The sequence below is a fragment of the Megalops cyprinoides genome, chromosome 22 (genome assembly GCF_013368585.1).
Source record: "Megalops cyprinoides isolate fMegCyp1 chromosome 22, fMegCyp1.pri, whole genome shotgun sequence".
NCBI classification, from domain to species: domain Eukaryota; kingdom Metazoa; phylum Chordata; class Actinopteri; order Elopiformes; family Megalopidae; genus Megalops; species Megalops cyprinoides.
In genome coordinates, this window is record NC_050604.1 from 882091 (window position 1) to 897202 (window position 15112).

Genomic DNA, 15112 nt, shown 5'->3' on the forward strand with positions numbered 1-15112 from the left:
CTCTCCTGTGGAACAGCTTACCCTCTGAGATTCGGGGAACAGACTCTCTCTCCACCTTTAAGTCTAGGCTCAAAACATATCTATATAGTAAATCCTTCAGCTGAGGGACATGGCCTGGTGCTGGCGTGGATCATAGAGTCTCTGGTGGACTAAGTGGTCATTGCTTTCATGGACCCTGTGCCGTGATCTGGTATTGACTGTCTTAGGGTCGCCCTCATGACTATGCCGGTCCCTTGCCTCCCGTCCCCTAGGTATGCTGCCATAATGTTAGCCTGCCGCGGTCTTTCCTTGTTGCACACCTTTTTCTCTGCCCTTCTTCTCCTGCCTCTCTGTTCTACATCCCTGCCATTCTTATCATCCACTAACCACTGTTTTCTGTTTGCTTCCTATTCCCTGCTCCGGGCTCCTGTCCGGAGCTGTAGCCCAAGCGTCTCATCCCGTTTTCCAGTCCTGCTACCTTGCTGCCCTGCCCATCAAAGCCAACTGCATTCCCGGACCCGGACATCCTAGGAGACATTCTTATAATTACTCTACTGTTAACTACTATTGTTCTATCTGCCCAGTGCCGGCCAGAAGCAGATGGGCCCCCCCCATGAGCCCGGTTCTGCTCAAGGTTTCTTCCTGATAGGGAGTTTTTCCTTGCCACTGTTGCCTTAAGCTTGCTCTCAGGGGGTCTCAGGCCTGGGAACAATGTAAAGCTGCTTTGTGACAACTTGTGTTGTAAAAAGCGCTATACAAATAAAAATGAATTGAATTGAATCGTGTTACATTTGTTTGTGAATCATGAAATATATTTGTAAATTGTGTGACATTTATTTGTGAATAAAGAAACTAATCTAACTCCATACTATTCAGACACCTCCTTCACCTGAAGAGCGCTGAATAAATTATTGTTTGCTATAAATTATTGTTTATTAGTGGTCTGTTGAAGGAGATTCTTTGGCTAGCAACATCAACGTTTTCTCGACCACAGCAAGGTTTGACTCGACGAACATCAAACCCCACTCTTTCAGTCGACCTGTCAAAAACGGACTTCCTGGCTGGGGTCCTGTCAGAGACCCATGGAAAAATACAAGCTACCGCATCTTTTTAAACTCTGTTTAGACCACTAGTTGTTGTAAACAGGTCGTTGCTGCGAAAGAGCATGCTACAAACAACTGTGTCATCACAGTTGTTAAACAGCGGGTCTTGCTCTCTCTTGATGGAGAGGTACCTCTGTAAGTCTTTGCATGTAGCCCTTCTGCTCTGGGCTTGTGGTTAACTCAGATATAATGCATTATTACAGTAAATTAATTTTGCTTAGCAGATACACTTATCCAGAGCTATTTAAATATGTAACCCTAACCCCGACTGCAGTATACAAATAGTAAGGACCAGAAGAGTAGGTTCGTAGGAGTGGTAGTGCAATAGTAATGACACCAGAGACCATAAATTAATTTAAAGCGGCCGGCTTGTTGAGGAACATGAGAAGGACATGAAAAAAATGCTAATGGTAATTGGCAGTACAAATGTCACAAGTATAAGTATAGTAGCAGATGCCACACTGGTCAACATAGCAAAAAAAAAAAAAAACAGGTGAGTACAATTGCAAAAAACAGATAAGTAGAATCTCAGGCACAACAGCACTCTTGATAATCTCCGTCTTTTGTATTCTTTTTAATCGCTCCTTAGTGGTATACGCTTAAAATCTTATTTTCAGTATTAAACTATAGTCTATTTTATAATTAGGGACTATAGTTCAGTATTCTAGGTTTAGATGGTAATATGTTTTATAGTTATTATCCCATAAATTAGTGTTTTCTTGTCAAATATATATATATAATATATACTTATAATTTGGTTTTAGTAGCTTTAGTTATAATTATAATCACAGCTATATATTACGGAAGGGTGGTTTGGTCTAGATAAAGAATCTAAATCTAATTTCAGTGTTATGAGTTAATTGTAAATCCTAGTTGAATAGCCTTAAGGTTTTATTATTGCTTAAGTCAGCTGAGTAGCTGTACTCTCCTTATTTCAGGCAAAAACTCAAAAGTATTAAATCCCTTTAAAAAAAATTATACCCTTTAGGTTCACGGAAAAAGAAAAAGAAAAAAAGCAAATAGACCGCTGAATTCACAGTATTGAAACTTCACAATAGTAACTGTACAATCCAAAACAAATGAAATTGGTATCTACATATCTCAACAGATTACTTGGAAACAATGTCCTTCTAGAGACGATGCAGCACCGTTTGTGATTGCTCAGTCCCTACCGCACCGGCAGGGGGCACTAGGGTGAGGGGCCGTCTCACAGAAGATCCTGGAATCCCGTGGACGTGGATGAATCGCTCATGGGTGCCTTGCCATCTTGGATTGAAAAGTCCGTTGGGAGTAACATAAAAAAAAACCTGACCTGTTTTACAAACAGCGTCATTTCAGAAAATGTCCATAATAATTACAACAGAACACAATTCTCTCTTAAATTGCTTAAATTTCATAAGAACAGTGCAAAAAAAAAGTGCATAACCCGTTTCCATAAAAAGTCAGCAACACTGCATTATAAAATGACTAGGTCTCTAACATGCTCTCTCGGCTCTAACTAGCGAGCACATGGCTAAACTCGCAGTAGGTAAAATATACGAAAAGAACCATAGCTTTCACAATATAACAGAACACATCACAATCTCTCAATACAGCAATAGTTTTTCTTATAAAATATTCATCATTTATTTACATATTCAACCAAAAACGGTTAATAGGTCACAGTCTCACTAGCGTCATGCTAGTCATTTTGCAGCTAATAAGCTTCAGAAAAATTGCTTTTAACTCACCAAGTCCCTGTTTAACACTGTTAGGAATGTTCTGGGCAGTGTCTGATGGGTAGAAGCAGTTAACCAGGGTGTACTAGGGTATGTAGTGATTTTCTAACGTTTTCACTACTTTTAATTAATTTCCTAACTGGAGACCAAAAGTCACGTCTTTTCTGAGTCCAGCTCATCTGCCTTCTGCAATGCGCGCACGAATGTGGGCGGTTACATCACGTCATCACCCTACAATTCACTAATGCATTTCCCTTAGTTATGCTCTCCTTGTGGGAGTACACAGTTTTAAAAAAACAACTCTTAAGGAGTTCTTATATTTATGGTTTATGGCTTTATGGCTATATATTTATATTTATGGCTTATTTTGTGGCTGATGCTTAAAGCGATAGCGCACATAAACTACTCTGGGTTACACATATCCTGCAGTTTTTCACATATTATCAATTTATACAGCTGGACACTATACACTCAGTGACCACTTTATTAGGTACATCTCGCTAATACTGGGTAGGACCCCCTCTTTGCCCGCAGAATGGTCTGAATTCTTCGTGGCATGGATTCAAGGTGCTGGAAACATTCCTTATGCCGCTTTCCCACCAAGGCAGTTCGAGGGCCGGTTCAGAGCCGGTGCCTAATCTCAAACCTGTTCTTTGCGTTTCGACAGCCAAAGAACCAGCTCTCAGCCAGGAAAACTGGCTCGAGAGCAGCACCAACACTTTGCTGGTCTAGAACAAAGAACCGCAACGTCAGGGGCTGGGGGCGGGATTATCATGACCAATAAGACCAACTAAAACTGTGTGACCACCGTTTTAAAAAAAATCAGAGCTATTGTAGCGTCTAGTTTGCCTAAAAAGAAGAAGAAAAACCAGTTTTATTTTTCAAATGTTTTGCCTTGTTGCCAGCCAGCTATGTATTTCTTAGCTGTTTAGCGAGCTACTAATTTCTCACATCAATGTTACAAACATAACACTGATGGCTACCTAGCTGGCTATCTAGCTGTTGGTCAGCTTACATTACCCAAGCAAGCATAGCTACTAATTTCTCACATCAATGTTACGTCCGATGTTCGTATTCTTGATGTGAGAAATTGGTAGGTGACCAACAGCTAGCTAGCCAGCTACTGTAACCTTGGTAACAGTAGCTAACGTTAGCCTGCTACTTTCTAACATTGCCATTGACTCACCTACCAATGTCACTTAACATTTGGCTTCACAAAAGGCTAACATTGTATAAGGTATAGTGGACAAGTTTGTTTTTTTAAAAGCACTGTTCTCTTGTTTTTGTTGTTGTTTGTTCCTGCTAACTTGCAGTGCTCACGAAACACCACAGGTTGTCTGAAATTTGTGTGCTATTGTGAAAACTACAGCATGAGATTGTTTAACCCTTAAACAGGCACAACATCAAAACATGTAATGAAAATTAATTTGCTTGTTTTTTTTTTAGTTCATTTGGCCTTAAATAACACAGTTCAAAAAGAAAAACTCAATTTCTGTATTTATTTTTGATTTTACAAATTGTATCTCCCAGGATACGTTGCACTATTAGGGTATAAAATCTGCCAAAAACATACAACCCCACATCTATGAAGTATTCACAACAAAACATGAAATGCCCCCCTCCAATAATGTTTAATTTAAAAATCTAAAACTGTGAAATCTGTCTGAATATATTTTTCTTAGAAATATTAATTTCATCATTTGACACAGTTCATTTAAAACATCAGCATTCATGGAACCAAACGTCTAACATTTTGAGATAGAACTCACGTTTTCAATATTTTGTTCATTCATTAACATCAAATACTCATTTCTTAAAGGTAAATAGTCATGTTCAGGATTGGTTTCCTCTCAATTTTCGATTTTTCCCCTCTTATTTGACATGGAACATGAGGAAGCAGTTACGAGGGCTTTTACCGGTGACAATGCACAGACGGACACAACATTTCTTGCAGCTTATTGTTGTTTGTCCATCTGGACACAGCCTGCATCTTCCTTTCTCTGTGAAGATCGGAAAGTGGTCAATTTTGTCAAAGCGAATGTCATCCACAGGTCTTGGTATGGTTGGCTTTTGAATGACTCTATCTGGTGCGTCATCCTGACATCCCTTGGACGGTCTTCCACTCTTTGATTTAGCACCATGGATAAGGGTGACAGCAATATCCATCCTGAATATTTTCAACTTCTTGTGCTTTGTGAGACCCAGAGTGTTGGCATCACGATGATAGAGTAGCCATCCATTGTTAACAGCTATATCCACCATCTGCCAAAACAAAACATCTGCATCTCTTGTACCATCTGTGGGATTTTGTAGGAGTGCGGTATAAGGCCACCATCATGTCAGCGAGGTCAACGCCTCCCATGTGCATGTTATATTCTGTCAACTATGTTCGGGCACGGCACCCCAACGCGTCTTCCCTCCTCTACTTTTGCCTCATTATCAACTTTGTAGTCATAGCTACCTCCTCCTCTTTTGAGAAGAGCACGGTCATGCTCTAGGGTGCATCTCTTGAGCCTGTTCTTGCGAATGGTGCCCAAGCTCCGTAGGCCCATTGACTGATCCAGGTGTGTAATGAGTGGTAACGAAGTAAAGTAGTTGTCGAAGTAGACAACACAGTCGGTGGGGTTCTTGATAGTCTTGCAGAGGTGGACCACGACATAGCCCAAGCTCTCTCTCTTGTGCTGTACTTTCGAATGTGGTCTTGCCGGTGTATATCCAAAAATCGTAAATGATGCCAGACACTCCACAAACAAAGATCTTGAACCCCCATTTATGGGGTTTGCCTGGTAAATACTGCCAAAGACAACCAGACTTGGTCCCCTTGTAAGGCACCATCATTTCATCAATAGAAAACTGGTTCTCACTCTCAATGTCATTACATTTTTGTTTCATGTGCTCTAGGACAAGTCTTATTTTGCACAGACGATCCTGGCGTGGCTCTGAGGTCTCATTGTTTTGAAAGTGGAGCATTCTTGAGATGCACTTGAACCTCTTGAACTTGAACCACGTCAGCAATTTACGAGTAACGAGTAGCCTCTGCCCAGTAATCATCTATGGATGGCATCATCACAATTCCCATGATGAGCTTCATCCCAATAAAAGATTTTATTTCATGTGGATTGGTGTTGATGCTGGCTCCAATCAGTTGGCAAGAGTACAGTTTGGTCAGCAATAAGCTGGAGTAGCTCATCACCAAAAAATTTGGAAAAATAGCAGAATGAAGTCAACAGCTCATCAGGTGTGCTAAACACTCTATCTGAAGCAGGTGCTCAAAGTGCTTCTTTCTCCAACTGTAAATAAAAGCACAATGATTTATAGTTATTGCACACAGCATAAGTAACTGACTATGATGCAAATATATATATATATATATATATATATATATGTGTGTGTGTGTGTGTGTGTGCGTGTGCGTGTGTGTGTGTGTGTATGTAAGCGTTTTTACGTACACACCTTTGACAACAGCACTGTAGAGGTGTAGAGGTAAAGGTATGTGTGTGTCTGTGTGTATGTCAGATGCTGCAGGCATGGAGCTCAAATATTCCTTTTTAAAGCAGTTAAGGTATCTGGTTTGGAACTTTAACTTCATACTGTGTTGAAAGGACAGAGAGAAGTGTTTTTTCTCTTTTTTTACTTATGATACCCCTTAAACCTCTGAATGATTGAATGTTTGAAACATCATGGTTACCACCCTGCATTTCTTAAATCTTACCTTTACTGCTGTGCTGAAGATGTCTTCCTTCCCACACAAAATCTGGGTGTGCCAAAATGCTATACAAAACTCTTCCTTAAATTTTTTTACCATCATGTCTTTCATAGTTCAACCAATTGTCAAGTACAGAGTGTGGTGATTTTACTGCTAAAGAACACTTTCACCACTTTTCCCTGGTAGACTGTGGTGACATTACTGCTGAAGTACTCTTTCACCACTTTGCCCTGGTAGATTGTGGTGAGGTTAGTGCTAAAGTACCATTTAACTCCTTTGTTCTGGGGTTTGACCCACTCTTTGGTCTTATTTATCTGCTCTTTTCCTTGCATTGGCACAGAATGCAAACTGAGTTCCAGCATATGTACAGCAGTGCAGCTTTCACAGTGTTGCTGAGGAGCAGCCAGCATGCTCTCTCTCTGGGTACATTCAGCCCAGAGAGACAGTGGCTAGTGTCGGTCGCGAACGAGTCGGCTCTATGAGCCGGCTCCTTTACGTGAACGATGGGAGCCTGCTCCCGTCTGAGAGCCGATTTCTTTTCATTTTTTTGTTAATTAATACAAGACAGAATAATAGGATGATCTTTTCGCCACACTGCTCGGCCACAGGTACTCCATGCACTGACTGAATGTTAGAATTGTAACATAAATTTATGCACGAGGACCAGATACAGTGTTTAGTGTTTGTAGTGAAACGCTCATTTACAACGTGTAATATAAATAAAACACTCAATACACATGTGTAACAGTGTTTGATGTTTTTACATTAATGTTTTTATACCAAACTTAATGTAAAATAAAGGTATTCTGGAAATTATAAGGTTTAATATAATTACATTGAATAATTTAAGTGATATACGTGCTCTCATACCAATCGAATAATTTAAGTGATATACATGCACACATACCAATCATAGCTCAAAACATTGCTAAATTTGGCTGAATTTTAAAAGCCAGAAGTGGTACTAAATGAAGAGCCGTTTGGGAACCGAAAGAGCCGGCTCTTATTGCTGAGCTGAGCCAAATGATCAGCTAAAAAGAGTCGGAATTCCCATCACTAACAGTTGCTAAGGGAGGGGTATGGTGTCAGAAGTCAAAAGTCGCAAGCGCAGAAAACATGCTCGCGACCAAAGCAGCCACCACGCGTGAGAATTTCTGCTTGGCGAGTGCTGAAGGGCATACGCACTCGCGTGGGTTAACTTTGCTCTAGAAGTTGAGTTCTGCTCATGCGAATCGACCTGAGTCTTGACAATTGCACTGGCCCTCTTATGATTGGTTACTTTCAACGCAATCACACCCACAGGACCCCTTTGAACCTTGATTGACAGCTTCTGTCAACTGAACGACAGGCAGTGTTTGCCAGAGGCTTGTTATTTCAAACAACTGAGTCCTGACAACAAGTTTGGAGTTTATGTCGCTTTCACGCTTGGTATGTTTTGCTGGTCCGAACTCAAGTGTGATTATTCCCCCCTCCCCCTGCCCCCGCTGGTCTCCGTTCACATTACATTTTTTGGTTGTGAGCTCTGGTCCGTTTACGTCATCAACACGTAAGGAACGTGCAGCTTTTATTTGCCAATGTCGCGAGAGAGAGAGAGAGACAGATTAAAAAGGAGGAGACAGCTCCACTCATTGAAATATGACATTGGCCGTAATGCTCAATGTGGTGGTTGTATTAAGGAAAGTCCCGCTTTTACACCAAATGGCCAATCGCTTTGTTGATAAAGGCGCGACCCAGAAATAGGCAGGCCTATCATATTCTTCAGGCAAAAAATGAACGCTCACAGCCCACTCTACTGTCACAATTATAGCTACACAGCACACAAACGGGGCAAATCTACACAATGAGTAATATTAGGTACCAAGCTAACGTCCTATATAATGTCTCTGATGGAGATCGGTGCATTATAGTGCCAGCTTTTCCGCCAAATATTACATGTAGACGACACAATTGTATCTGACAGAATTAAGGTATAGACCATTTTTGGATTGTATGATCGTAATAGTGTGCGCATTTATTAACATTTGGAATTTATTGTGCTTTATTCAATTTCTAACGAAGTAGAAATTAGCTTGCTAACTGGGTGGATCAATTAGCTAGCTTGCTTGCAAGTTAAAGTTATCTTGCGGCACACTGGAAAAGTAGCTATAAAACAAACAACAAACTGTGATGCACCGACTTTATTAATTACCGGGCATAAGGAAAAGGCTTAATGCAAGATAACGACCATATTCCTTGGATTTCGGTTTTGATTTTTTTGATGTGAAAGTGTTTATGATAAGAGTTGTGTGATAGAAATTTGGTCTTCTTTGATCGATGTTTAGGTAGGCTAGCCTACATCAAGCTACGTTAAGCTTGTTTCTTATAATGGCAGAAAAACCTTAATGTTCCTTATTGCAACAATAGGTCTACATATTGCTGATCATCACCCCAATGTGTGGCTGTAGCTCAAGTCATGTAATGCCGGGTTCAGCCTACACGATTTCAGCCCAATTTTGACACGATTTTGTCGTAGCCAACAAATTTCCAGCCTCGGGCCCGAATGTGAACATCGAGAGCAATTTACTTACATTAACGTTACTTAACGTTTGGTCTATTGCGTGCAAGCGGCTGAATGATAAGGGAAGCATAGCTAACATTAGCTATTTACATGTTCCAACCAAATTTCAGAGTTAGTAAATTGCTGGGTTGTTAGACGAAGCCATCTATCAGTATCACATAAATCTTCAGGTGTCGCCGCCATTGTTCCGTCCACTGTGTCTTCGGTTAATTTGGGGAAAAGGAGCGTAGTCGCTAGCTATCGGTAACCTAGCAATGTTGCTTGCCTTATGCATTTGAAAGGTTGTGTTGTTGCATTATATTATTGTCATCACTATTGTGCTTACAACTTTCATTTTAAAACATCATCAGCTAACAAGCTAACTGCGTGCTTTTGTTAAAGTGACAGATTACTGACATGTTTTTCCACTGGAATATGGAGGCGCAATACGACGCTTTCCTCCACAGTCTTTCGGAGCCCATCAAGGATGAGCTGGCCACCCGGGAACTGCCAGCTAGCTTTGACGCCTTGGTGGACCTGGCCATCCGAGTTGATCAGCGCCTGTTGCAGCGACGCCGGGAGAGAGGGGCCAGTGGACCGCTCAGCCTCACCCGAGAACATCCGGCCGCACGGAACCCTGCACGTCCGCCACCTGCCTCCCCAGAGCCGATGCGGGTTGTCCGCACTTGTCTGTCTTCCGCCGAGCGTCAGAGGAGGATCAGCACCCGATCCTGCCTGTACTGCGGACAGCCTGGTCACTTCATCGCAAACTGCCCGGCAAAAGACCAGAACTCACCCACAGCCAGAGGGTTACAGGTGAGCGTCACCCCCTTACACCAGTCCCTTGAAGTCCGTCCTCTGTTCTCGGCCACGCTGCTCATCGGGGGTCAGCCTCACGCAGTCTCCGTCCTGATTGACTCAGGAGCCGACGGGAGCTTCATCGATGCCAACCTGGCGGCCCAGCTGAAACTGCCCCGTGTCCCGCTGCACTTGCCACTGGAAGCCCACGCCATCACTGGGGCCCCGCTGGTCCGGATCACCCACGCCACTCCTCTGGTGAGTTTCCTCGTCTCTGGTAACCATCGAGAGGAGATCGTGTTGCATATTATTAACACCCCACAAGCCTCCGTGGTCCTGGGTCACCCCTGGTTAGCCCAGCACAACCCCCACATTGATTGGGTGGGCAATACAATCCTGGGCTGGAGCCCGTACTGCCACTCCCACTGCCTTCGGGATGCCTTGGTTCCTGTATCGCCGGTCTCTCCTGCCCCCGAGGACTTCCCAGACCTGTCGGCGGTGCCTCCTGAATACCTGGACCTGAAACCTGCGTTCAGCAAGTCCCGCGCCACGTCGCTACCTCCGCACCGTCCATACGACTGTGCCATCGACCTCCTGCCCGGCTCGTCACCTCCGAGGGGGCGTCTGTACTCCCTGTCACCCCCGGAGACCGAGGCCATGAACCGGTACATCCGGGAGTCTCTTGCTGCAGGCATCATCCGTCCATCCTCCTCACCCGCAGGGGCTGGGTTCTTCTTCGTGGGTAAGAAGGACGGCTCCCTCTGTCCCTGTATTGATTATCGGGGCCTCAACGCCATAACAGTTAAGAACCGCTACCCCCTGCCGCTTCTGTCCTCTGCGTTTGAGTCGTTACAGGGGGCCACCGTCTTCACCAAACTGGACCTCCGCAACGCTTACCACCTGGTCCGGATTCGTGAGGGAGATGAGTGGAAGACGGCCTTCAACACTCCATCTGGGCACTATGAATATCTGGTCATGCCGTTCGGTTTGACTAATGCCCCGGCTGTCTTCCAGGCCCTGGTCAACGACATCCTCCGAGACCTGCTCAACCGGTTTGTGTTTGTCTATCTGGATGACATCCTCATCTTCTCACGCTCCCTGCCTGAACACATCCAGCACGTCCGTCGCGTTCTCCAGCGCCTGCTGGAGAACCATCTGTACGTCAAGGCGGAGAAGTGCGAATTCCATCAAAGCACTATCTCCTTCCTGGGCTTTGTCGTCACGGCAGGGAGCATCCAGATGGACCGACAGAAAGTCCGAGCGGTGGAGGAGTGGTCTCGTCCCACCTCCCGCCGGGAGTTGCAGCGCTTCCTTGGATTCGCCAACTTCTACCGCCGCTTCATCCGGGATTACAGCACGGTAGCAGCTCCCCTCACCGCTCTGACATCGGTCAACAAGGCCTTCTCCTGGTCCCCGGCAGCCGAAGAGGCCTTCCGTGACCTGAAAACCCGCTTCACCTCTGCGCCTATCCTGACTCAGCCAGACCCTGCCCGGCAGTTCGTTGTGGAGGTGGACGCCTCGGACGTGGGAGTGGGGGCCGTCCTGTCACAGCGCTCGGCCACCGACAGCAAACTCCACCCCTGCGATTACTTCTCCCATCGCCTTTCGCCTACTGAGCGCAATTATGACATTGGCGACCGGGAGCTGCTAGCTGTCAAGCTGGCGCTGGAGGAGTGGAGGCACTGGCTGGAGGGGGCGAGCATGCCGTTCCTGGTGTGGACCGACCACAAGAACTTGGAATACCTCAGGTCGGCCAAACGTCTGAACCCTAGACAAGCCCGCTGGTCCTTGTTCTTCTCCCGGTTTAATTTCACCTTGTCCTACCGCCCGGGAACCAAGAACGGTAAGCCGGATGCCCTCTCTCGCCAGTTCGTGCCCGCCGGGGACACCCAGGAGCCCAGCACCATCCTGCCCGCTCGATGCGTTGTCGCAGCGGCGCGCTGGGACATCGAGACGACCGTCCGCACCGCCCTCCAGGCCAAGCCGGGCCCGAGCTCCTGCCCCCCTAACCGTCTTTTTGTTCCCCAGTCTGTTCCTTCCCAGGTCCTGCAGTGGGGGCACTCATCCAGACTCTCCTGCCATCCCGGTGCCTGTCGCACGGTGGCGTTCATCCGCCAGCGGTTCTGGTGGCCCACCATGGAGGACGATGTCCGGAACTTCGTCACCGCCTGCTCGGTCTGTGCCCAGAACAAGACATCCAACCAACCGCCCGCCGGCCTGCTGCAACCCCTGCCTGTTCCCAGACGACCCTGGTCCCACATAGCCCTGGACTTTGTCACCGGCCTGCCCCTGTCTGATGGTAACACCACCATCCTTACCATTGTGGATCGGTTTTCAAAGTCAGTACATTTCATACCGCTGCCCAAGTTACCCTCCGCCAAGGAGACTGCCCAGCTACTCATACATCATGTGTTCCGGCTGCATGGTCTGCCCATCGACGTGGTGTCCGACCAGGGGCCGCAGTTTACCTCTCATTTCTGGAGGGCGTTTTGCAGGCTACTGGGTGCCACCGTCAACCTGTCGTCCGGTTTCCATCCCCAGTCCAACGGCCAGACCGAGCGGGCGAACCAGCAGTTGGAGACGGTGCTGCGATGCTTGACGTCCCAGGAACCGTCAGCGTGGAGCCAGCATCTTCCCTGGGTGGAGTATGCCGTTAACTCCTTGCCCTCTGCATCTACAGGGCTTTCCCCGTTCCAGTGTTGTGTGGGTTACCAACCTCCCCTGTTCCCGGCCCAGGAGGAGGAAGTCGGCGTACCCTCAGCGGCGGCATTTATCCGACGCTGCCGCCGCACCTGGAGACGCGCTCGGCACACGCTGCTGCGCTCTGTGGCTCAGGCTAAACGGTTTGCCGACCGCCACCGCTCCAAGGCCCCTCGCTATCGCCAGGGTCAGCGAGTGTGGCTCTCCACCCGCGACCTGCCCCTTAAGGTGGACTCCCGCAAGTTGGCTCCCCGCTTCATTGGTCCCTTTCCCATCGCTAAGGTGATCAGCCCCGCAGCGGTCCGGCTGAAACTCCCGCTCTCTCTTCGCCGCATCCACCCGACCTTCCACGTCTCCAGGATCAAGCCCGTCGTCCGCAGCCCTCTCTGCCCAGCTCCCCGGACTCCTCCGCCTCCCCGCCTGATCGGTGGAGCCCAAGCCTACACTGTTCGCCGTCTGCTGGGGGTTCGGCGTCGAGGGCGTGGTCTCCAGTACCTGGTGGACTGGGAGGGCTACGGACCCGAGGAGAGATGCTGGGTCCCAGCCAGGGACATCCTGGACCCCGCCTTGATCCGGGACTTCCACCGCCGGAACCCAGGCTCGCCTGCTGTGACGCCTGGTGGCGTCCGTAGGGGGGGGGGGTACTGTCAGGGCTCCCGCCCCCTAGCTGTTGTGTTTTTGTTTTTCCCTGTCCATGTGCCTTTGTTTTCCTTGTGTTCTAGCCCTGCCCCGCTCTCCGCCCTGTCTCCGCCCACCTGATTGTCTCCACCCGCCTGCCTGCACACCTGCTTCCCATCTCCTAATCAGCCCAGCCCTATATCTACCCTGCTTATCTCTGTGTTGTTTGCCAGATCGTTTCAGTGTTTCTGCCTGTCTCGTTTCCCGCCTGTTTACCCTGTTTGGATTTTTGCTGGTTTTTGCCTCGCCTGTTCCTCGACTTCGTTTTTGCCTGCCCTTCTGTCCTGATTGCCTGATCTGCCTGCCTTCAAGGTTTGACCCTGCCTGTTTCGGTTTTTGATCCCTGTTTTGCCCTTGGACTGCTTACCTGGTATTTTGACCCTGCCTGTTTTTGGACTGCCTGCTTGTTTGAGGATTCTGCTAATAAACGCCTGTAATTGGAGCACTCGTGGTCCGCGTCTGAGTCCGTGCCTGAGTCCTGACAGTTTTCCCCAATTGTCCATGCTAATAACATGTTTGTCATTAGTAAAAGTAATCTTCATTGGTAATACATTTTGATTAAAAATAGGTCTTAAAGATTTAAATGTTTCCCCCTTTTCTGTATACACAGTTCTGTGACGTTTACATTGTGAAATGTGTTGAATGACAAATGTGTGCAATACAGAACAATGTTATCGCACATCTTCCTCATATCGTGCAGGCCTAGCATGGAGCATTCTCTAATTCTTTGACACTCTTTACAGAGGTCCGTAATGCTAGTCAGGAGCTTTTCAGTCTTTTCAGAAACACATAACATAAACAAAGATTCTCCCTAACATTTGTTATGTGTAATTATCTACGAGTCCTTACCAAGATAACAGGACATAACGCAGTTTAAAAATAAACTTGTTTTATTGTCATAAATAGTACTTTGAACAAAAGTACAACAAAATATATTAAAGTTTTGATAAATAAGAGTAAAATGTATAAAAATACAAAAGAGTTTTAAAAAAGTATAATTTCATCTTAAACTATGCAGTAAACTGATACAGTGACCAAGAGTAAACGCTGCTGTTGAATGCATCTACATGGCTGTCTGCAACGAGGACTTGCGACTTTGGGATTTCACACTAGACCTACATGTTTGAAAGAGAAACTAGATAACTTTGTTTGGCTACCAAACCATGTTAGATAGCTCACGTTTATTTACGTGTCCCCTCTGGTTTAATAATTTCCAATGCACCGACTGTAACAGGCATGCGAGTCGCAGATATATTTACCATTGCTTCATTTAGGCAGAATAAGTTAAATGCTATAGTTTAACCGCTCATTAATGTTAGCGGTCTTCCACTGATAAACATGGCATTAGCTAGCTTTGTGGGTAACCTAATTTAACAATGGACAGTGTTATAAGCTGCTGTAAGCGATGCTGCCAGAGAAGTGACAAGGCAGAAATGATAGAACCGTTGTTTGTTTACTCACTACCACTACCACACTGTTTCATAAAGAAACCTACAATCAAGTTGGTCAACAGCTTAGCCTACACCACTCAACTACCATAACGTTAAACGTAATTTTGATGTTTGGCTGACAATACCGGCTTTCACGTTACTGCAGCAAAGCCAGGCATGGCTGACATGAATGTTGTCAGGCTTATTTAGGCTTAGCGGAGAAGTGATGGGGGATATTTCTTATTATTTAAGTAATGTATTTCATGTGACAATTATCAGTTTACCATGAACACAGATGATCTCCGTCATGGGCTACTTTGCTCAACTCTGGTTGGGTAGATGGGGCTCGTTAGCCTGGGATGGCAGCCCATCTAGGAGAAGGAAAACTCTGATTTAAAACCTCCGCTGCATTGTGGCTATATGGATCCACTCATGGAAAAGGCTTCAGGAATAAACCTCGAGGA